This window comes from Salvelinus alpinus, chromosome 14 (genome assembly GCF_045679555.1).
Source record: "Salvelinus alpinus chromosome 14, SLU_Salpinus.1, whole genome shotgun sequence".
NCBI classification, from domain to species: domain Eukaryota; kingdom Metazoa; phylum Chordata; class Actinopteri; order Salmoniformes; family Salmonidae; genus Salvelinus; species Salvelinus alpinus.
In genome coordinates this window covers 8,757,220-8,782,822 of record NC_092099.1, presented here as the reverse complement: position 1 = coordinate 8,782,822, position 25,603 = coordinate 8,757,220, and the positions used below count along the sequence as shown (strand labels likewise).

General features: G+C 44.0%; 1 pseudogene; it reads left to right on the top strand.

The window, feature by feature from the left end:
* The first annotated feature begins 275 nt into the window (after window positions 1-275).
* LOC139539207 (inactive dipeptidyl peptidase 10-like) overlaps window positions 276-25,603 on the top strand; it is a 197,815-nt pseudogene continuing 172,487 nt past the window's right edge.

The following is a 25,603-nucleotide window of genomic DNA, read 5'->3' as shown; positions in this document are numbered from 1 at the left end:
ACTTAAATTAGGTCAAATAATTATGTAGGAGAAAATCACGTTACCATTGGTTTAATACAATGACTGATAGGGTGATGTCATCCCCTTAATAATCACGCCTCCTGAATCCAAGTGTTTGACATGGGGGAGGGGACCATTAACTTTATCAATGTAGAAGCAACAGTCATTGTTCATACTTTGGTCATCATACTTAGACCTGGTTTCATCCCAATATCATCCAATTTCATGAAAAACATGATTTTTTACTGTTCATTACCTTTAAGTTTGCCGACGACATGGCGTTGGTAGGCCTGATCACCGACGACGGTGAAACGGCATATAGGGAGGATGTCAGAGACTTGGCAGTGTGGTGCCAGGGCAACAACCTCTCCCTCAACGTCAGCAAGACAAATGAGCTGATTGTGGACAACTGGAAATGGAGGGCAGAGCACACCCCCATTCACACCGACGGGGCTGTAGAGGAGTGAGTCTAGAGCTTCCTTGGTGTCCACATCACTAAGGACCTATCACGGTCCAAACACACCAACACAGTCGTGAAGAGGACACGACAACACCTCTTCCGCTTCGGGAGGCTGAAAAGATTTGGCATGGGCTTTCAGATCCTCAAAAAATTATTCAGCTGCACCATTGAGAGCATCTTGACTGACTGCATCACAGCTTGGTATGGCAATCTCTTGGCATCTGACCGCCAGGCGCTACTGAGGGTAATGCGTACAGACCAGTACATCATTGGAGTCAAGCTCCCTGCCATCCAGGACCTCTATACAAGGCGGTGTCCGAGGAAGGCCGTGTTCTACCTGAAAAAATGTATTGGTGATATTTTAGTCACTCAAACGGTTATTTTACATGGGAATCAGAATGACTGTTCGGGACCTTTAATGATGGCGTTAGAGTCGTGCGTGGCCATGCAGTCGTGGGTGAACAGGGAGTATAGGAGTGGACTAAGCGCACACCCCTGAGGATGTTGCCTACCCTCACCACCTGGGGGTGGCCCGTCAGGAAGTCCAGGATCTAGGTGCAGAGGGAGGTTTTCAGTCCCAGGGTACTGAGCTTAGCTTGGGGGGCACTATGGTGTTGAACGCTGAGCTGTAGTAAACGAACAGCATTCTCACGTAGGTGTTCCTTTCGTCTAGGTGGGAAAGAGCAGTGTGGAGGGCAATAGAGATTTTGTCATCTGTAGATCTGTTGGGACAGTATGCGAATTGGAGTGGGTTCCGGGAGTCTGCGATGATGGTGTTGATGTGAGCCAAGACCAACCTTTCAAAAAATGTCATGGCTACAGATATAAGTGCTATGGGATGGTAGTCATTAAGAAATGTTACCTTGGCATTTTTGGGCACAGGGACTATGGTGGTCTGCTTGAAACATGTACAATACTAGTCAAATGTTTAGACACACCTAATCATTCCATGGTATTTTTATATTTGTACTCTTTTCTACATTGTAGAATAACTACAAAACTATCAAATAGCACATATGGAATCATGTAGTAACCATAAAGGTGTTAAACAAATCAAAATATATTTGAGATTTGAGATTATTCAACGTAGTCACCCTTTGCCTTGATGACAGCTTTGCAAACTCTTGGTATTCTCTTAACCAGATTCATGAGGTAGTCATTTCAATTAACAGGTGTGCCTTGTTAAAAGTTAATTGTGTAATTTCTTTCCTTCTTAATGCGTTTGAGCCAATCAGTTGTGTTATGACAAGGTAGGGGTGGTAAACAGAATATAGCCATATTTGGTAAAAGACTAAGTCCATATTATGGCAAGAACAGATCAAATAAGCAAAGAGAAACGACAGTCCATCAGTCAATCCGGAAAATGTCAAGAACTTTGAAAGTTTCTTCAAGTTTAGTCGCAAAAACCAAGCGCTATGATGACACTGCCTCTCATGAGGTCCGCCACAGGAATGGAAGACCCAGATGTAACTCTGCAGCGGAGGATAAGTTCATTAGAGTTAACTGCACCTCATATTACAGCCCAAATAAATACTTCACAGAGTTCAAGTAACAGACACATCTCAACATCAACTGTTCAGATGAGACTGCGTGAATCAGGCCTTCATGGTCGAATTGCTGCAAAGAAACCACTACTGAAGGACACCTATAATAAGAAGAGACTTGCCTGGGAAAAGAAACCCGAGCAATGGAGATTAGACCGGTGGAAATCTGTCCTTTGGTCTGATGAGTCCAAATTTGAGATTCTTGGTTCCAACCACCGTGTCTTTGTGAGATGCAGAGTAGGATGATGATGATCTCTGCATGTGTGGTTCCCACCGTGAAGCATGGAGTAGGAGCTGTGATGGTGTGGTGGTGCTTTGCTGGTGACGCTGTCTGTGATTTATTAAGAACTGAAGGCACACTTAACCAGCATGGCTACCACACTATTCTGCAGCAATATGCCATCCCATCTGGTTTGCGCTCAGAGGGACTATCATTTGTTTTTCAACAGGACAATTACCCACATCTCCAGGCTGTGTAAGGGCTATTTGACCAAGAAGGAGAGTGATGGAGTGCTGCATGATGTCCTGGCCTCCACAATCACCCGACCTCAACCCAATTGAGATGGTTTCGGATGAGTTGGTCCGCAGAGTGAAGGAAATGCAGCCAAAAAGTGCTCAGCATATTTTTATTTAACTAGGCAAGTCAGTTAAGAACAAATTCTTATTTTCAATGACAGCCTAGGAACACTGCCTTGTTCAGGGGCAGAATGACAGATTTTTACCTTGTCAGCTCAGGGATTCGATCTTGCAACCTTTTTGGTTACAAGTACAACGCTCTAACCACTAGGCTACCTGCCGCCCCAGTATGTATGGAAACTCCTTCAAGACTATTGGAAAAGCATTCTCTGTGAAGCTGGTTGAGAGAATGCTGTCATCAAGGCAAAGGGTGGCTACTTTGAAGAATCTAAAATACTAAATATACTTAGATTATTCTATGTGTTATTTCATAGTTTTGATGTCTTCACTATTATTAGCTACTTTGAAGAATCTAAAATACTAAATATACTTAGATTATTCTATGTGTTATTTCATAGTTTTGATGTCTTCACTATTATTATACAATGTAGAAAATAGTAAAAATAAAGAAAAACCCTTGAATGAGTAGGCGTGTCCAAACTTTTGACTGCTACTGTAGGTATTACAGACTGGGCCAGGGAGAGGTTGGAAATGTCAGTGAAGACACTTGCCAGCTGGTCAGCGCATGCTCCGAGTACGAGTCCTGGTAATCCTTCTGTGTAGCCCTTCACAGCTCGTTGACTGCGATCTTAGTGCCAGCATCGGTTTGTCGTGGTAAGTAGACAGCTACAAAAAATATAGATGACTCTCTTAGTTAATAGTATGGTCTACAGCTTATCATGAGGTATTCTAAATTAGGCGAGCAGAACCTCGAGACTTCCTTAATATTGTTAACAAAGAGACAATACACACCCCCTTTGAGGTTACCTGACGCTGCAGTTCTGTCCTGACGATGTATAGAAAAACCAGCTAGATGTTCAGCCACCACTCTGAGAAACAGAGGAGATTACAGTTCTTCAGATCATGTTGATAGGATAGTCTCGAACGGAGCTTGTCCAGTTTATTCTCCAGTGATTGCACGCGGAGGGTAGTGTAGAGGTGGTTTGTCCACTCGCCAACTCTTCCTTCTTCGAGTGTCGGGGATTTGGGCCTGGACCGGGATGAGCATTATGTCATTCGCCTCTGACACATTGAAATAGAAGTCCTCGTCCAAATCGAGGTTAGTAATTGCTGTTCTGATGTCCAGAAGCTCTTTTTGGTCATAGGAAATTATGGCGGAAACATTATGTACAAAAAAAGTTCAGATCAGGGAAAAACATTTGACAAAATAGCACAATTGGTCCGGAGACCGTAACATGGCTGCTATTCCTTCCAGCGGAATCTTTTCACAAATAAAGAAAATGCTGTCATAAGGTGTTTTATTGCAATGAGATTCGGATGACTGTAGATGAATGATGATGATTTAAGCATAATTATATTAACACTGTGTAATGGCGATCACGCAGATTGGAATATGTTCCGCATCGCGTCCAACAACAATATTGACGAATATGCTGATTCGGTGAGCGAGTTCATTAGGAAGTGCATTGACGATGTCGTACCCACAGCAACGATAAAAACATTCCCAAACCAGAAACCGTGGATTGACGGCAGCATTCGCGTGAAACTGAAAGCGCGAACCACTGCTTTTAACCAGGGCAAGGTGACCGGAAGCATGACCGAATACAAACAGTGTAGCTATTCTCTCCGCAAGGCAATCAAACAGGCCAAGTCTCAGTACAGAGACAAAATCGAGTCGAAATTCAACAGCTCAGACACAAGAGGTATGTGGCAGGGTCTACAGTCAATCACGGATTACAAAAAGAAAACCAGCCCCGTCGAGGACCAGGATGTCTTGCTCCCAGACAGGCTAAACAACTTTTTTGCCCGCTTTGAGGACAATACAGTGCCACTGACACGGCCCCCTACCAAAACCTGCGGGCTCTCCTTCACTGCAGCCGAGGTGAGTAAAACATTTAAACGTGTTAACCCTCGCAAGGCTGCAGGCCCAGACGGCATTCCCAGCCGCGTCCTCAGAGCATGCGCAGACCAGCTGGCTGGTGTGTTTACGGACATATTCAATCAATCCTTATCCCAGTCTGCTGTTCCCACATGCTTCAAGAGGGCCACCATTGTTCCTGTTCCCAAGAAAGCTAAGGTAACTGAGCTAAACGACTACCGCCCCGTAGCACTCACTTCCGTCATCATGAAGTGCTTTGAGAGACTAGTCAAGGACCATATCACCTCCACCCTACCGGACACCCTAGACCCACTCCAATTTGCTTACCGACCAAATAGATCCACAGACGACGCAATCGCAACCACACTGCACACTGCCCTAACCCATCTGGACAAGAGGAATACCCATGTGAGAATGCTGTTCATCGATTACAGCTCAGCATTTAACACCATAGTACCCTCCAAACTCGTCATCAAGCTCGAGACCCTGGGTCTCGACCCCGCCCTGTGCAACTGGGTCCTGGACTTCCTGACGGGCCGCCCCCAGGTGGTGAGGGTAGGTAACAACATCTCCACCCCGCTGATCCTCAACACTGGGGCCCCACAAGGGTGCGTTCTGAGCCCTCTCCTGTACTCCCTGTTCACCCACGACTGCGTGGCCATGCACGCCTCCAACTCAATCATCAAGTTTGCGGATGACACTACAGTGGTAGGCTTGATCACCAACAACGACGAGACGGCCTACAGGGAGGAGGTGAGGGCCCTCGGAGTGTGGTGTCAGGAAAATAACCTCATACTCAACGTCAACAAAACAAAGGAGATGATTGTGGACTTCAGGAAACAGCAGAGGGAGCACCCCCCTATCCACATCGACGGGTCAGTAGTGGAGAAGGTGGAAAGTTTTAAGTTCCTCGGTGTACACATCACGGACAAACTGAACTGGTCCACCCACACAGACAGCGTTGTGAAGAAGGCGCAGCAGCGCCTCTTCAACCTCAGGAGGCTGAAGAAATTCGGCTTGTCACCAAAAGCACTCACAAACTTCTACAGATGCACAATCGAGAGCATCCTGTCGGGCTGTATCACCGCCTGGTACGGCAACTGCTCCGCCCACAACCGTAAGGCTCTCCAGAGGGTAGTGAGGTCTGCAGAACGCATCACCAGGGGCAAACTACCTGCCCTCCAGGACACCTACACCACCCGATGTCACAGGAAGGCCATAAAGATCATCAAGGACAACAACCACCCAAGCCACTGCCTGTTCACCCCGCTATCATCCAGAAGGCGAGGTCAGTACAGGTGCATCAAAGCAGGGACCGAGAGACTGAAAAACAGCTTCTATCTCAAGGCCATCAGACTGTTAAACAGCCACCACTAACATTTAGCGGCCGCTGCCAACATACTGACTCAACTCCAGCCACTTTAAAAATGGGAACTGATGGAAATTATGTAAAAATGTACCACTAGCCACTTTAAGCAATGCCACTTAATACAATGTTTACATACCCTACATTACCCATCTCATATGTATATATACTGTACTCTATATCATCTACTGCATCTTGCCATCTTTATGCAATACATGTACCACTAGCCACTTTAAACTATGCCACTTTATGTTTACATACCCTACAGTACTCATCTCATATGTATATACCGTACTCTATACCATCTACTGCATCTGCCATGCCGTTCTGTACCACCACTCATCCATATATCTTTATGTACATATTCTTTATCCCTTTACACTTGTGTGTGTGTGTAAGGTAGTAGTGTGGAATTGTTAGGTTAGATTACTGTTGGTTATTACTGCATTGTCGGAACTAGAAGCACAAGCATTTCGCTACACTCGCATTAACATCTGCTAACCATGTGTATGTGACTAATAAATTTGATTTGATTTGATTTGATTTGTTGTATTGTATTCATTTTATTTTGACATGTTTGTGGTTTTGTCTCTGCTGCTGTCTGACACTGAGTATCCGATCGGAGATCTATCTATTAAATATTTTTTTATCATAGTTCAATCTGATACAGTTTTTGACAAATACTACACTGTAAAAGGAAACCCGGCTTTGTTTAATTGTTGTGAATTTTTATCGATGCACAGCTGTTCTCGTCGCACACCTGTTCCCATAACAGGTTTTATTTCCAAAATTAGCGAGCACATTCTGTTAAATATCCCTATTATGAAATCAATAGTATCTCCCACCATGGACGTCAAAGGATAAGAGGCCTTGGGTACCCCGATAGGCCAGATTGGTCTGGTCAAGATGGTTCGACATCTGATGGAGGAAAATAAAAAGGGAGCAATATATTTAGTGTGTTGAATTTATGACTTTTCCCTCTATGTGAGGAGCCCTCCAGCCCTGACAAACACAAAGAGCAGGGCTTGGCATAATGTTTTTGTCGAAAAATTGACCTTTCTTCCTTTTTATCGAGTACAGAAGACCAAGAGACGACACCCAAATGCGTGAGCACACACACACACACACACACACACACACACACACACACACACACACACACACACACACACACACACACACACACACACACACACACACACACACACACACACACACACACTCTCTCTATCTCCTCGTACCCTTGCATTAAGGAGCAAGGGCAAGCGGCTTAGTGGGTGTAGACAATAGGATAAGGAGATTACATTTCTCCCCTCAAAGTGATTAAGATTTCACTTTAAAAATCCTCTGTCTTTTTTCTTCAACTACTGCCTGAGTATTACTGATGTTTACCTACCCTGTGATAGCCTAGCCTAGCCTCTCCTCTCTTTAACCCTGTGATAGCCTAGCCTCTCTTTAACCTGATATGTAATGTCTGGGATGACAAAAGCTTTGAATCACCAAATAGGTGAGTTGGTTGGGTTTGTATGCAACTTTTCACACGACAAATTATTTGAACATAACCTACAGGGTCTGTGAGCGACCTTGAACAATATCATCTGCAGTTGTCTGTTGACAGAGCAGGTGCACCAATGTAAAGAACATACAGATGCCTATTGTTTAGCTTACCTCAGTATAAATGCCAAACCTATGCTAAAACTATAATATCACACATCAACACCAGAATGGGGAAACAGACACCGAGCCAAATAACCACACATCCTGCCCGACAAAGTATGTGGGAGACTGAATAACGACCTTTCCTCCTGAGAAAGCAGACTAGGAAACAAAAAACATTCCCAGAGGTGCAAGATAGGGTTTGGTGTGGTTAATGAGGCTACGGAGAGCCATAGAAACACAAACAACATGACGGCAAAACTATGTTGATTTTACACAGGAGGGAAACTCCTCCCTGAGGAGCTATTTTTTCCCCCTCTGACTGATCCCGCATATTAATAACCCACTGCAATGAAGGACTAGAAGGGAGATGGAGGGAAGAGAGGGAAAGTCGGAGGAGGTAGACTTGGGATAGCCTGGAAGATATGTATCTTTAAATTACATTCACAATTAAAGGACTTGAAAGGCAAACAGCACCACTTATAAGCAGATGGTTTCCTGGTTGCTCAGGGCTTAGTGTGCGAGATGGATTATTTATTATTCCTGCTCTGTCACTGGAAATCAAATCGCGCCATGTAATGGATGCCAGGACCTCAGAGGACCTGACATTTAGTGTGCTGTACCCTAAAGTGGGTTTTTGTCTTTCAGTGGTCAGAGTACTTGTATTGGACCCAGTCACCCAGCCCACATCTGCTGTGTGTCATCTGCTCTCTCAAAATATGGAGACTATGTTGTTGAACTGATGGACTCCATAGCTCCATCAATGAATTTGAGAGTGGTTATATTTCCCAGGTTAATAAATACTGAAAATAACTGTGTAGCTTCATGTCCAGGGGCTGTACTTGTACATCAAAGCTGCCTCACACTGCAGAAATAGGAGATATGCTCCTGCCCTGTGGGCTGTTCTGGCTCTGACAAGACTTACTCTAAAATAAAGCATTACTGATCCGATTGCATTTGTATTTATTGTGCATCTTGGGGTCCAGCAAAAATGAGGCAAAATTAAGGCAGTTATTCAATTTTTAAAACAATATTGACGCCAGCAACTGTTTTGTCTTTGGAATTTTACTACTGGTAGATGGAGGTGCTGGTGGTTCTTCACCTTTAAAGTGGGCTGTCAATGGTGGTGTCACCCAGCCTTGAGCTACTGCAGGGTAGGATGGGGATGAGAAGGAGGGGTTGGTATTGATCCATTATAAACAGCTGTCCTCATGTTTTCTGATTTGTGACAGGCGCTTGCAAAGAAAGGACTCAATTGGAGGTTCATTATCATCAAAGGTTAAATAGACAGTGGTGGAAAAAGTACCCAAACGTACCCAAATGTGAAAGTCAAGCAGTAAAATACTACTTGAGTAAAAATCTGAAAGTATTTGGTTTAAAATATACTTTTAAGAATCAAACGTAAATGTAATTGGTAAAATATACTTATGTATCAGAAGTAAAAACATAAATAATTTAAAATTCCTTATATTAAGCAAACCCGACAGCACCATTTCTTGTTTTTTTAATTAATGGATAGTCAGGGGCACAGTCCAACTCTTGATAAGTGGATGAATTGGACCATTTTCCTGTCCTGCTAAGCATTCTAAAAGTAATTCTGGTATTCAGGGAAAACGTTTGGAGTAAAATGTACATGATTTTCTTTAGGAATGTAGTGAAGTAAAAGTATAAGTTGTCCAAAATATAAATAGTAAAGTAAAGTACAGATAATCCCAAAAACTACTTAAGTAGTACATTAAAGTATTTTACACCACTGCAAATAGGGGTTGCTTAGTGTATATTTGTCCAGATTCACTACATGTTCAGTGCCTTGCAAAAGTATTCACCCCCTTGGCATTTTTCCTGTTTTGTTGCATTACAACCTGTAATTTAAATAGATTTTTATTTTGAGTTTATGTAATGGACATACACAAAATAGTCCAAAATGGTGAAATGAAATGAAAAAAATTACTTGTTTCAAAAATTTCTAAAAAATTGAAAACGGAAAATTGGCACGTGCATTTGTATGCACGCATTTCCCTTTGCTATGAAGCCCTTAAATAAGATCTGGTGGAACCAATTACATTCAGAAGTCACATAAGTAGTTAAATAAAGTCCAATTGTGTGCAATCTAAGTGTCACATGATCTGTCATATGATCTCAGTCTATATACACCTGTTCTGAAAGGCCCCAGAGTCTGCAACACCACTAAGCAGGGGGCACCACCAAGCAAGCAGCACCATGAAGACTAAAGAGCTCTCCAAACAGGTCAGGGACAAAGTTGTGGAGAAGTACAGATCAGGGTTGGATTATAAAAAAATATCAGAAACTTTGAACATCCCACAGAGCACCGTTAAATCCATTATAAAAAAATGTAAAGAATATGGCACCACAACAAACCTGCCAAGAGAGGGCCGCCCACCAAAACTCATGGACCAGGCAAGGAGGGCATTAATCAGAGAGGCGACCAAAGATAACCCTGAAAAGAGCTGCAAAGCTCCACAGCGGAGATTGGAGTATCTTTCACCTGAAACCCCACCTCTTTAAGGAATACCTAGGATAGGATAAAGTAATCCTTCTAACCCCCCCCCCCCCCCTTAAAAGAGTTAGATGCACTATTGTAAAGTGGTTGTTCCACTGGATATCATAAGGTGAATGCACCAATTTGTAAGTCGCTCTGGATAAGAGCGTCTGCTAAATGACTTAAATGTAATGTAAATGTAATCTGTCCATAGGACCACTTTAAGCTGTACACTCCACAGAGCTGGGTTTTATGGAAAAGTGGTCAGAAAAAAGCCATTGCATAAAGAAAAAAATAAGCACACACGATTGGTGTTCACCAAAAGGCATGTGGAAGACTCCCAAAACATATGGAAGAAGGTACCCTGGTCAAATGAGACTAAAATTGAGCTTTTTGGCCATCAAGGAAAACGCTATGTCTGGCGCAAACCCAACACCTCATCACCCCGAGAACACCATCGTTTTTCATAGGCAGGGACTGGGAAACTGGTAAGAATTTAAGGAATGTTGAATGGCGCTAAATACAGGGAAATTCTTGAAGGAAAACAGTTTCAGTCTTCCAGAGATTTGAGACTGGGACGGAGGTTCACCTTCCAGCAGAACAATGACCCTAAGCAACACTCGAGTGGTTTAAGGGGAAACATTTAGATGTCTTGGAATGGCCTAGTCAAAGCCCAGACCTCAATCCAATTGAGAATCTGTGGTATGACTTAAAGATTGATGCACACCAGCGGAACCCATCCAACTTGAAGGAGCTGGAGCCATTTTGCCTTGAAGAATGGGCAAAAATCCCAGTGTCTAGATGTGCCAAGCTTATAGAGACATACCCCCAAGAGACTTTTGGCTGTAATTGCTGCAAAAGGTGGCTCAAAAGGGGGGGGGGGGGGGGGGGGATAGTTATGCACGCTCAAGTTCTGTTTTTTTTGGTCTTATTTCTTGTTTGTTTCACAATAAAACATATTTTGCATCTTCAAAGTGGTAGGCATGTTGTGTAAATCAAATGATACCAACCCCCCCAAAAATCCATTTTAATTCCAGGTTGTAAGGCAACAAAATAGGAAAAATCTAAGGGGGGTGAATACTTTCGCAAGCCACAAGTTGGCAACCTGTACAAGTGTAAGGTGTGAAATGGAAATTTATTTTTTTGCATATCCCAACTCCCCCTGAGACACACTCGGAGATTGGGGTCACGGCCAGGGATCAGACATTAATGACGGCGACCCTGCAGCAATTAGGGTTAAGTGCCTTGCTCAAAGGCAGATCAAAATATTTTTTCCACCTTGTCAGCACGGATATTCGAACGAGCAACATTTTGTTTACTGGCCCAGCACTCTAATCGCTAGGCCACCTGCTGAATCTACAGTACGATGCTAAGCTAGGTAGCTATAATATAGTGGCGTAGCCAAAAATTCATTGGTGGGCGGGCTTGCAGAAATTTGGGTGGATCCCCCCAAAAAAGCAGCTAACTTCCTGCAATTTTACACATTTTGCTATGGGGCTGAGAGAAAAGTTAGCATTTTTTATTCTAATTAAAGCTAAAATATAGGGGTGTTGACTCTGACTGTGATAAAGACATTGGATTATGAGCTGTCTTGTTTTCTAAATGAGCAAATGAAATAGGCAGTGGCCTGGTGCATATAGCCATAGAAGCACAGTGGCATATGCCTCTATAGAGTACCACAGTATGAGTCATAATACCCATAAAACCTAGCGGTCAAACAGGAAAATGGTTCCAAAATTTATTTTTCCCATAGGGAATTTTAGAAACACTTAAAATAAGGGCTGTGTTTCATGTAGGCTTACCCTGATGTGACCTTTTGATAACTGTGTAAATCTCTCTGGGACAAGGTGACTTTTATCAATATATTCGCCTGAATTTACCCCCCCAAAATGAAATGCTAAATTAGCTGCTAATGTAGCTATCATAAAGAACTACAAATGCCATGATGATCTGGACAAGACTGCCACATCAAAGCTAAGAATCTCTGGATTAACTATTTAATGTTAGCTAAATGTAGTAATGTATAAATTGGCTACATTTCTTTAAATGGACAATTCTGTGAACTGTCTTGTGCAGGTTTAAATTGACACAATACCTGTTAGCAAAGGTGTCCGCTGGAGATGATGTGCATGAGCTTGCAGAGATTTGTAGTTTTGCATGATGTCTTCTTTGATGCTAATTTGCATTTTTCGAATCAGAGTAAATAGAGCAAAATATATTGATAAGTCACCTTGTCCTAGAGAGACGTCACGCCAGGGTAAGCCTACACAAAACATGCCCTTATTTGAAGTGTTTCTAAAATCCCCTAAGGGAAAAATTATTGAAACCATTTCCCTGTTTGACCGCTAGGTTTTATGCAGTCATATTCATGGCTTAAAAGGTGTTCGGCTTTCAGTTAGTTAATTTTGGCAACCCATCCCCTGATAGTGAATGTCATTCCAGTTAATCTGTTCTGTTATATTTCACCAAATCTGACTAACCCAGTGCACTGCTTGCTATGAATTCTATCTGATGGTGTTTGCATATTTAGGTAAAAAGACAAATAATGTTCTGTTTGGAAAACTGACAAGTAAAGAGCATTCAAAAAATGTAAAATAATATATTTTGGCTCAATCTGATTGGGTGGGCCTGGTTGCCCAGTGGGTGGGACTTATATTCGAAACTTCCGTCTGGAAAATGACACTGCGCGTTGCCCACCTGCTCTGTTGCCCTGCCTAGGGTCTGTACTATTTGGCATTGTGACCAGATTGATGGGTTGGGAGATGTGTATCTTGTTTGTTTCCCCTTCTACCTTTGCTACAAATCAATTGTATATCTTCCTCATAACTATATGAACATTAACCTCTCTCTGTCTCTCTCTCTCTAGGGTGTACCGGATTTAGGGCCAGACAGGAACTGGAAAGGTATTGCCATCTCTCTGCTGGTCATTGTGGTCATGCTGTCGCTCATTGGACTGGCCATTGTTCTTCTGTCCAAACGTAAGCACCTGGAGTAAAACATTGTTTTGAGAAAATCATCAAAACCTGCAGTATTTTTTTAAGCATTTACTATTAACAGAATTTCAAAAGGCCTTGTTTCTAACTTCTCACCATTCTCAATTAATGCAGTTTTACAAAACAGACCAAGAGCTACCTGCTTAGAATTTAGTCTTCCAATTTAAAACTAACACCTTTCATTTAATCCCCATTGACATGAAAAATATCTACAGTGGGGAGAACAAGTATTTGATACACTGCCGATTTTGCAGGTTTTCCTACTTACAAAGCATGTAGAGGTCTGTAATTTTTATCATAGGTACACTTCAACTGTGAGAGACAGAATCTAAAACAAAAATCCAGAAAATCACATTGTATGATTTTTAAGTAATTCATTTGCATTTTATTGCATGACATAAGTATTTGATCACCTACCAACCAGTAAGAATTCCGGCTCTCACAGACCTGTTAGTTTTTCTTTAAGAAGCCCTCCTGTTCTCCACTCATTACCTGTATTAACTGCACCTGTTTGAACTCGTTACCTGTATAAAAGACACCTGTCCACACACTCAATCAAACAGACTCCAACCTCTCCACAATGGCCAAGACCAGAGAGCTGTGTAAGGACATCAGGGATAAAATTGTAGACCTGCACAAGGCTGGGATGGGCTACAGGACAATAGGCAAGCAGCTTGGTGAGAAGGCAACAACTGTTGGCGCAATTATTAGAAAATAGAAGAAAATAGAAGAAGTTCAAGATGATGGTCAATCACCCTCGGTCTGGGGCTCCATGCAAGATCTCACCTCGTGGGGCATCAATGATCATGAGGAAGGTGAGGGATCAGCCCAGAACTACACGGCAGGACCTGGTCAATGACCTGAAGAGAGCTGGGACCACAGTCTCAAAGAAAACCATTAGTAACACACTACGCCGTCATGGATTAAAATCCTGCAGCGCACACAAGGTCCCCCTGCTCAAGCAGGCGCATGTCCAGGCCCGTCTGAAGTTTGCCAATGACCATCTGGATGATCCAGAGGAGGAATGGGAGAAGGTCATGTGGTCTGATGATTCAAAAATAGAGCTTTTTGGTCTAAACTCCACTCGCCTTGTTTGGAGGAAGAAGAAGGATGAGTACAACCCCAAGAACACCATCCCAACCGTGAAGCATGGAGGTGGAAACATCATTCTTTGGGGATGCTTTTCTGCAAAGGGGACAGGACGACTGCACCGTATTGAGGGGAGGGTGGATGGGGCCATGTATTGCGAGATCTTAGCCAACAACCTCCTTCCCTCAGTAAGAGCATTGATGATGGGTCGTGGCTGGGTCTTCCAGCATGACAACGACCCGAAACACACAGCCAGGGCAACTAAGGAGTGGCTCCGTAAGAAGTATCTCAAGGTCCTGGAGTGGCCTAGCCAGTCTCCAGACCTGAACCCAATAGAAAATCTTTGGAGGGAGCTGAAAGTCCGTATTGCCCAGCGACAGCCCCGAAACCTGAAGGATCTGGAGAAGGTCTGTATGGAGGAGTGGGCCAAAATCCCTGCTGCAGTGTGTGCAAACCTGGTCAAGAACTACAGGAAACGTATGATCTCTGTAATTGCAAACAAAGGATTCTGTACCAAATATTAAGTTCTGCTTTTCTGATGTATCAAATACTTATGTCATGCAATAAAATGCGAATTAATTACTTAAAAATCATACAATGTGATTTTCGGGATTTTTGTTTTAGATTCCGTCTCTCACAGTTGAAGTGTACCTATGATAAAAATTACAGACCTCTACATGCTTTGTAAGTAGGAAAATCGGCAAAATCGGCAGTGTATCAAATACTTGTTCTCCCCACTGTAGGTTAAAAGTGTAACACTCCATTGCCCTTGCAAATGAAAGGATTTGAATGCTTGAGGTGAATATTTGCATAGGTAATTAAAAATAAATATTGCCACTACTTCTGATTATTGCTGCTGGACTTGATTAAGGTCAAGCTGTCTCTCCCCGGACCGTCCTCTCAATTCATTAGGTCATTTAAATGGTTGATTTCATATAGATGATGATTCAGATGAAGGACTTGCCTCGAGGTTCGGATTATCATACCTGCTTTTGCTTATCCCTTTTATTCACAATTAAAATTCCAACCTTGGATTGTATCAATGTCCTTAGTAGTAATTGTTGCTGTGTGAGTCACTTGAAAATCTTTAGGGCCATTTACTAATCATTTGAGTACAAGTCGTTTGTATGTCGACTTACAGACCAATTTTGTGAAATTTCTAGTCTCTAGGCACCCAGTTGACCCTAGATGACCTCTTTCAGCGAGAGTTCCAGGTGCATGACTCTGATGCCAAGTGGCTCAATGGTAGGTTTATGTAGTGCACCTCACATATTCATAACTCTACGTAACTAATGTTAATCATGTTTGACATGTTAAACATATACATACATATCTACACTACCGGTCAAAAGTTTTAGAACACCTACTCATTCAAAGGTTTTTATTTATTTTCTACATTGTAGAATAATAGTGAAGACATCAAAACTATGAAATAACACACATGGAATCATGTAGTTACCAAAAAAGTGTTAAACAAATAAAAATCTATTTGATTTTTGAGATTCTTCAAATAGCCACCCTTTGCCTTAATGATAGTTTTACACACTCTTGGCCTTCTCTCAACCAGACTCATGAGGTAGTCACCTGGAATGCTTTTCCAACAGTCTTGAAGGATTTCCCACATATTGTCACGATCGTCTTTCTGTGGAAGAGAGGACCAAGGCGCAGTGTGATACGAATACATCTTCTTTTAATATAACGAAGACGAAACAAACACTTTTACAAATATACAAAAAAAACTACCGTGAAGCTACAAACCTACGTGCACACATGCAACATAGACATAGACAATTACCCACAACCTGCCTGCCTATGGCTGCCTAAATATGACTCCCAATCAGAGACAACAATAGACAGCTGTCTCTAATTGAGAACCAAACTAGGCAACCATAGACTTACCTAAACTGAACACAACCCCATAAACTCTACAAAACCCCCTATACAATACAAACACCCTAGACTAGACAAAAACACATACATCCCCCATGTCACACCCTGACCTAACTAAAATAATAAATAAACAAAGACAACTAAGTCCAGGGCGTGACAGTACCCCCCCCACCAAAGGTGCGGACTCTGGCCGCAAAACCTGACACAGAAGGGGAGGGTCCGGGTGGGCCTTCTTACGGCGGCGGCTCGGGTGCGGGCCCCACTCCACCATAGTCAATCCCCGCTTTGGTGGCGCCTCTGGAACGGCGACCCTTGCAGCGAGTCCCGGACTGAAGACCATCCCAGAGGGCGCCACTGGACTGAGGGGCGCCACTGGACTGAGGGGCGGCTCTGGACTGAGGGGCGGCTCTGGACTGAGGGGCGGCTCCGGACTGAGGGGCGGCTCCGGACTGAGGGGCGGCTACGGACTGGCGGGCGGATCCGGACTGGCGGGCGGCTCCGGACTGGCGGGCGGCTCTGGCTGCTCCTGACTGGCGGGCGGCTCTGGCTGCTCCTGACTGGCGGGCGGCTCTGGCTGCTCCTGACTGGCGGGCGGCTCTGGCTGCTCCTGACTGGCGGGCGGCTCTGGCTGCTCCTGACTGGCGGGCGGCTCTGGCTGCTCCTGACTGGCGGGCGGCTCTGGCTGCTCCTGACTGGCGGGCGGCTCTGGCTGCTCTTGACTGGCGGGCGGCTCTGGCTGCTCCTGACTGGCGGGCGGCTCTGGCTGCTCCTGACTGGCGGGCGGCTCTGGCTGCTCCTGACTGGCGGGCGGCTCTGGCTGCTCCTGACTGGCGGACGGCTCTGGCTGCTCCTGACTGGCGGACGGCTCTGGCTGCTCCTGACTGGCGGACGGCTCTGGCTGCTCCTGACTGGCGGACGGCTCTGGCTGCTCCTGACTGGCGGACGGCTCTGGCTGCTCCTGACTGGCGGACGGCTCTGGCCGCTCCTGACTGACGGACAGCTCTGAAGGCTCAGGACAGACGGGCGGCTTTGAAGGCTCAGGACAGACGGGCGGCTTTGAAGGCTCAGGACAGACGGGCAGCTCAGACGGTGCTAGGCAGACGGGCAGCGCAGGCGGCGCTTGGCAGACGGACAGCTCAGACGGCGTTGGGCAGACGGGCAGTGCAGGCGACGTTGGGCAGACGGACAGCGCAGACGGCGCTGGGCAGACGGACAGCGCAGACGGCGCTGGGCAGACGGCAAACTCTGGCCGGCTGAGTCGCACAGTAGGCCTGGTGCGTGGTGCCGGAACTGGTGGTACCGGGCCAAGGACACGCACCTCAAGGCTAGTGCGGGGAGCAGCAACAGGACGCACAGGACTCTGGAGACGCACAGGAGGCTTGGTGCCGGAACTGGTGGTACCGGGCTGGAGACACGCACCATAGGGCGAGTGCGTGGAGGAGGAACAGGGCTCTGGAGACGCACTGGAAGCCTGGTGCGTGGTGTAGGCACTGGTGGTACTGGGCTGGGGCGGGGAGGTGGCGCCGGATATACCGGACCGTGACGGCGTACTGGCTCCCTTGAGCACTGAGCCTGCCCAACCTTACCTGGTTGAATGCTCCCTGACTTCGCCACACTCCGTTGTAGCCCCCCCCCCCCCCAATACATTTTTGGGTTTGACTCGCGGGCTTCCAGCCTTGCTTCCTTGCTGCCTCCTCATATCGCCTCCTCTCGGCTTTAGCTGCCTCCAGCTCCAGCGATATTCTCCCGGTTGTGCCCAAGGTCCCTTACCATCCAGTATCTCCTCCCAAGTCAATGAATCCTGTGTATGTTGCTCCTGTTGCTGCTTGGTCCTGGTATGGTGGGTAATTCTGTCACGATCGTCTTTCTGTGGAAGAGAGGACCAAGGCGCAGCGTGATACGAATACATCTTCTTTTAATATAACGAAGACGAAACAAACACTTTTACAAATATACAAAAAAAACAACCGTGAAGCTACACACCTACGTGCACACATGCAACATAGACATAGACAATTACCCACAACCTGCCTAATGCCTATGGCTGCCTAAATATGACTCCCAATCAGAGACAACAATAGACAGCTGTCTCTAATTGAGAACCAAACTAGGCAACCATAGACTTACCTAAACACCTACACTGAACACAACCCCATAAACTCTACAAAACCCCCTATACAATACAAACACCCTAGACTAGACAAAAACACATACATCCCCCATGTCACACCCTGACCTAACTAAAATAATAAATAAACAAAGACAACTAAGGCCAGGGCGTGACACACATGCTGAGCACTTGTTGGCTGCTTTGCCTTCATTCTGCGGTCCAACTCATCCCAAAATAAAAATAAAAGGAAATAAAACCTGTTATGGGAACAGGTGTGCATTGACAAAATTCACAACAATTAAACAATGCCGGGTTGTATACTACAATACAGTGTAGTATTTGTCAAAAATTGTATCAGATTAAACTATGATAAAAAATATTTAATAGATAGATCTCCGATCGGATACTCAGTGTCAGACAGCAGCAGAGACAAAACATGACAAAATAAAATGAATACAATACAACAAACTCCATTTACACAGTGTTAAAATAATTATGCTTAAATCATCATCATTCATCTATAGTCATCAGAATCTCAGTGCGATAAAACACCTTATGCCAGCTTTTTATTTTTTTGGTGAAAATATTCCGCTGGAGGGAATAGCAGCTGTTTTACGGTCTCCTGACCAACTGTGCTATTTTGTCCTTTTTTCCCCCTGATCTGAACTTTTTTTGTACATAATGTTTCCGCCATAATTTCTTATGACCAAAAAGAGCTTCTGGACATCAGAACACCAATCACTAACCTCGATTTGGATTAGGATTTTTTGGTCCAGGCCCAAATCCCCGACACTCGAAGAAGAGTTGACCAGTGGAAAAACCACCTCTACCCTCCGTTCTTTTGGCAAGCGTGCCACAGTACCAGTCAAAGGTTTGGACATGCCTACTCATTCAAGGGTTTTTCTTTATTTTTTTAACATTTTCTACATTGTATAAAATAGTGAATACATCAGAACTATGAAATAATACAAATAAAATAATGTTGAAACCAAAAAAGTGTTAAACAAATCAAAATAGATTTTAGATTCAAAGTAGCCACCCTTTGCCTTGATGACAGCATTCTCGCAACCAGCTTCACAGGGAATCTATTTCCAACAGTCTTGAAGGACTTCCCACATATGCTGAGCACTTGTTGGCTGCTTTTTCCTCCCTCTGCGGTCCAACTCATCCGAAACCATCTCAATTGGGTTGAGCTCGGATGATTGTGGAGGTCAGGTCATCTGATGCAGCACTCCATCACTCTCCTTCTAGGTCAAATAGCCCTTACACACTGTTAAGTACAAGCATGTTAAATTTGTAATGTTGTAGAAAACAATCTAATGATTCATTTTATGTGATTCACCTGGAATGTAGCACCCTCGTGAATTTACCCACATTACACTACATACTAGATTAGTGGTTGAATGCCTTACAGTTGAAGTCGGAAGATTACATACACTTTAGCCAAATACATTTAAACTGGGTTTTTCACAATTCCTGACATGTAATCCTTGTAAAAATTCCGTGTCTTAGGTCAGTTAGGATCACCACTTTATTTTAAGAATGTGAAATGTCAGAATAATAGAGAGAATTATTTATTGCAGTTTTATTTCTTTCATCACATTCCCAGTGGGTCAGAAAACAAACAATTAGTATTTGGTAGCATTGCCATTAAATTGATTAACTTGGGTCAAACATTTCGAGTAGCCTTCCACAAGCTTCCCACACTAAGTTGGGTGAATTTTGGCCCATTCCTCCTGACAGAGCTGGTGTAACTGAGTCAGGTTTGAGGGCTCCTTGCTCCCATATGCTTTTTCAGTTCTGCCCACAAATGTTCTATAGGATTGAGGTCAGGGCTTTGTGATGGCTACTCCAATACCTTGACTTTGTTGTCCTTAAGTCATTTTGACACAACTTTGGAAGTATGCTTGGGGTCATTGTCCATTTGGAAGACCCATTTGCGACCAAGCTTTAACTTCCTGACTGATGTCTTGAGATGTTGCTTCAATATATCCACATCATTTTCCTGCCTCATGATGCCTCTATTTTGTGAAGTGCACCAATCACTCCTGCAGAAAAGCACCCCCACAACATGATGCTGCCACCCCCATGCTTCACGGTTGGGATGGTGTTCTTCGGCTTGCAAGCCTCCTCTTTTTTCCTCCAAACATAACGATGGTAATTATGGCCAAACAGTTCTATTTATTTTTCTTTAGACCAGAGGACATTTCTTCAAAGTACGATCTTTGTCCCCATGTGCAGTTGCAAACCGTAGTCTGGCTTTTTTATGGCGATTCTGGAGCAGTGGCTTCTTCCTTGCTGAGCGGCCTTTCAGGTTATGTCGATATAGGACTTTTTTTACTGTTTATATGGATACTTTTGTATCCAGCATCTTCACAAGGTCCTTTGCTGTTGTTCTGGGATTGATTTTGCACTTTTCGCACCAAAGTATGTTCAGAACGCGTCTTCTTCCTGAGCGGTATGATGGCTGCGTGGTCCCATGGTGTTTATCCTTACGTACTATTGTTTGTACAGATGAACGTGGTACCTTCACGAATTTGGAAATTGCTCCCACGGATGAAACAAACTGGTGGAGGTCTACAATTTTTTTCTGAGGTCTTGGCTAATTTCTTTTGATTTTCCCATGATGTCAAGCAAAGAGGCACTGAATTTGAAGGTAGGCCTTGAAATACATTCACAGGTACACCTCCAATTGACTCAAATTATGTCAATTAGCTTATCAGAAGCTTCTAAAGCCATGACATCATTTTCTGGAATTTTCCAAGCTGTTTAAAGGCACAGTCAACTTAATGTATGTAAACGTCTGACCCTCTGGAATTGTGTTACAGTGAATTATAAGTGAAGTAATCTGTCTGTAAACAGTTGTTAGAAAAATTACTTGTGTCACGCACAAAGTAGATGTCCTAACTGACTTGCCAAAACTATAGTTTGTTAACAAAATATTTGTGGAGTGGTTGAAAAACAAGTTTTATTGACTCCAACCTAAGTGTCTGTAAACTTCCGACTTCAACTGTACATTTTCTCATGTGACCATGGTCATGAAAGTGAGCTGCTGCACAGAGAATATGGTTTTGTCTTCACGCAGCCCTACCTTCCCACTGCTGTGAAACTCTGAGAGGGGAAGGAGTAGCAACCATTAAATTCGAAGAGGGAGGGTAGGGCAGAGAGATGTAAGCCCTGCATACTATTCTCCTCAGTCGCAAGGCCTGCGCCCTAGGTTCGGCTGCAGCGTAAGACTGCATCCCTACAAGTTTGGCCTGGTTCAGGGGCCTAACCTTTGGCAGATTGCTGCGTTGCAGGGGACCCCCAAGGCTAGCTTGTTGCCCATTCCCAGCTGTGAGTTGGCGAGATGCAGGAACCAATGGGCTGCCACGGGGCCCAGGTCTGCGGGGTGGGCAGAAGATGAAGGCCTCACTTTCTTTCTGCGCATGTCACACTTCTACCGCATGGTGGCGACTTTTGTCTAGTCGCCGTTGGCTATTAAAAATAGAACCCAGTAGAAAATGGGTGATTTTATAGCGAACTGAAGCTTGTGTCCTCTCGTAAAAATAGACAGCCATAAGGGTGTAACCACGCACGCACATGAATTCTCTGCTATGAGAAAGAACTGGCGTCAAAGAGAGACACTTTTATCGAAATAACAGCTCTGTGCCCCTGTTACGAGGGGACAGAGAGTGATGTCTTGTTTGCGACTGACATTTAACTCATTCAACCTCAGTTTAAATGTAGAAAAGGTGCAGATGAGTGAGCTGTAACTTGGAGGGCACTTGGATAAGTAAGCACAAAATAGACAGACTTGTTAGCTAGCTGGTGTTAGTCATGAGGACCAGTTGCGTGGCCTAGGCTTAGCACAAGTGGGTACTCTGTAAAACCTCACAACACTCACGGGACTCATTAGAGAGCTGCATGAGCATGTTAGTTTCCGATTGAATGGGCCATAACTCCAGGGGGAAAGTATTGCTTGAACGGGTATGCATTTGCTAGTCAACGCTTAGCCATGAGTCTTTTGGTGTTAGCTAGCCAGTATTCTAGCTGGTTAATAGCCTAGCTAGCTAGCACCACGTTAGCCGAAGACAACCGTGTAAATAGATTGTTTCTTTGGTCCTGAGAGTCTCTTTTGATCATAAAACCATGAAGCTTAGCTGGTCAGTTTAGCCAATGAAAAGCGAGTGAACGTTAGGTTACTAAATGAGAGATGAAAGCTGGCCAGTAGTAGCTGGCTTTTCAGCATTGCTGAAAAATCTCCCATGACCCTAATGCCGTGAGGCTCAACAGGTCAGGTTAGTCAACACAAACAAGTGAACTAAATGAGAGAAGGGAGCTAGCAATACTACCATCTGGGCATGTAGGTAACTAGTTTCTGAGTTATCTAGCCATGCTAATGCAACCGTATGTGCAGGTAGGAATAGCTTACTTTCCAGCGAGCCAGTCACCATAAGCTAGCTCGTTAGAAGCCTCACAGCTAATGCTAGCTAGGGTGACATTGTAATGTGCTGAATGCACCGAGGTGTCTGTTTTAAACTACTAGCACCACCATAGGTCTCTTCACAACCCCAAGTCAAGAACAGACTATGGGAGGTGCACAGTACTACATATGTAGAGCCATGGCTACACTGAACTCTATTCCACATCAGGTAACTGATGCAAGCAGTAGAATCAGATTTAAAAAACATATACAAATACACCTTAAGTAACAGCGGGAACTGTGAAGAGACACAGACACAGGCACAGACACACATACACATGATAAGACACACACTCTATACACACGTACACATGGATTTTGTATGGTAGATATGTGGTAGTAGAGTAGTGGTCTGAGGGAACACACTTAATATTTTATGAAATGTAATATCATGTAATATTTTAAAGTGTAATAAACTGCCTTAATGATGCTGGACCTCATGAACAGGATCTTTAAAAAATACAAATGTGCAAGCTTGCTAGCAGCTACGGTATGCTATCTGAAGGAAACCACGTGGGGACAGTTCAACTTCGGGAAGGTATTCTCCCACGACCGCAGAGCCGTGAGGCTAGACATTCAGTCTAGTTAACACAAATGAACAAATGTAGGTTAAACTAGACCGTTAGTGGTAGATGGTGGCATTCTTTCATTGCGCCACACTATCACAACAGGGAGTTAGAACGCTGATCTATCGTTAGTCTAAACTGTGGCACAAATTGACTATCTGTTTGTAAAATTGACAGCTGTGCCATGCAAAAAAGTTGGGAAGAGATTTTCGATGTACCGATTCCATGGCACGTGGTTTATGAATTGATACGCAATTTTCCGTTCCTCCTGAAAGCCCTAATATTAAGAACAGTCAAATGCATTCTCTCCGTCGCCCACACGCACTTTAAACATTTGGAAAATAAAGCTTTTAAAGCATATTGAAGACAGAAGCCGCCTCTTAATGAGTTCCGAGAGCCGATCTGTTATCCAACAATTATTATTATTGTTATTATTAACCCTGCATTATAATTATATAAAAGCACCTTAGATATTCTCACAGACCAGAAAAAAATTATTTTCATAATTGATAATCAGATGCGTGTTGCAAGCTTGATTTATTTTTACTTACTATATTACGTATTGGATCACAAAAAAAATATTACTTTTACATTACCATGTAGTTTACCAATAGAATGGACTGACGGGGATGTGGACATACTCAGTATACACATACATGAAATTATCTTGTATGTGTTAATTAATACATTTTAATAGAAAGTTGTGGAAAAATCCCTGCGATTAACTCTTTAGTCATATCACAGTTGACCTATTTGCTTATGGTTTTGCATACACCTAGCGAACTGTTTAAATGATATGATACTTACTTTTTTGTTCCGGAGTTCCAAATTAAGCAGCAGCAGCTGAAAAGATGAGCTCCTACAAATATTGAAATTTAAATGTTTTTTTAGAGTAAAGTACATCGAAAAAAAATCAAAAGAAAACTGCAAACTGAATAGGAGACCAAACAAGCAGCAAACAAAGAAGAAAGGCTTTTGAAAAAGTAACAATTTTTCATAAAATTATACCGTTTTCTTAGCTAGCTAAGTTGTTTACCTGTTGCTAGGCAGTTGCTAGGGACATTCCTGGAAGAAGCTAGCTAGCTAACAAGGAGTGTCTAGTTGGCAGAAGAGAAGAAGGGACAAAGAAGGGACAAAGTGGGACAAAATAAGGACAGAAGAAAAGGGAAAGGGGATATTAAGGTGAAGCAGTCTTCTAAAGACACAAAAGACAATAATACAAGAAACAACACTTCTATTGCCTCTCCCTCTACGATACGCACTTCCGGGTTGGAGCGAGTAGTTGCATTCCGCTTTGCTCCACAGGTAGTATTACATTTCATTTCATTACAGTACAACAGTTTGATTTGTTTGATCTTAGCTGGCTACATAGCCGTCTTTGTATCCAAGATAATTGTGTAGTCTAGAGTAATTGTCGAGGTTACCTAGCCAGTTAGAGGTTACCTAGCCAGCTACACTTTCAAACAAAGTCAACAACGCAGCCACTGCTAGCTAGCCTATTTCACCAGCCAGCAGTACTATATCATTTTAGTCAATAAGATTTTTTGCAACGTAAGCTTAACTTTCTGAACATTCGAGACGTGTAGTCCACTTGTCATTCCAATCTCCTTTGCATTAGCGTAGCCTCTTCTGTAGCCTGTCAACTATGTGTCTGTCTATCCCTGTTCTCTCCTCTCTGCACAGACCATACAAACGCTTCACACCGCGTGGCCGCTGCTACTCTAACCTGGTGGTCCCAGCGCGCACGACCCACGTGGAGTTCCAGGTCTCAGGCAGCCTCTGGAACTGCCGATCTGCGGCCAACAAGGCAGAGTTCATCTCAGCCTATGCTTCCCTCCAGTCCCTCGACTTCTTGGCACTGACGGAAACATGGATTACCACTGATAACACTGCTACTCCTACTGCTCTCTCCTCGTCTGCCCACGTGTTCTCGCACACCCCGAGAGCTTCTGGTCAGCGGGGTGGTGGCACTGGGATCCTCATCTCTCCCAAGTGGACATTCTCTCTTTCTCCCCTGACCCATCTGTCTATCGCCTCCTTTGAATTCCATGCTGTCACAGTTACCAGCCCTTTCAAGCTTAACATCCTTATCATTTATCGCCCTCCAGGTTCCCTTGGAGAGTTCATCAATGAGCTTGACGCCCTGATAAGTTCCTTTCCTGAGGATGGCTCACCTCTCACAGTTCTGGGTGACTTTAACCTCCCCACGTCTACCTTTGACTCATTCCTCTCTGCCTCCTTCTTTCCACTCCTCTCCTCTTTTGACCTCACCCTCTCACCTTCCCCCCCTACTCACAAGGCAGGCAATACGCTTGACCTCATCTTTACTAGATGCTGTTCTTCCACTAATCTCATTGCAACTCCCCTCCAAGTCTCCGACCACTACCTTGTATCCTTTTCCCTCTCGCTCTCATCTAACACTTCCCACACTGCCCCTACTCGGATGGTA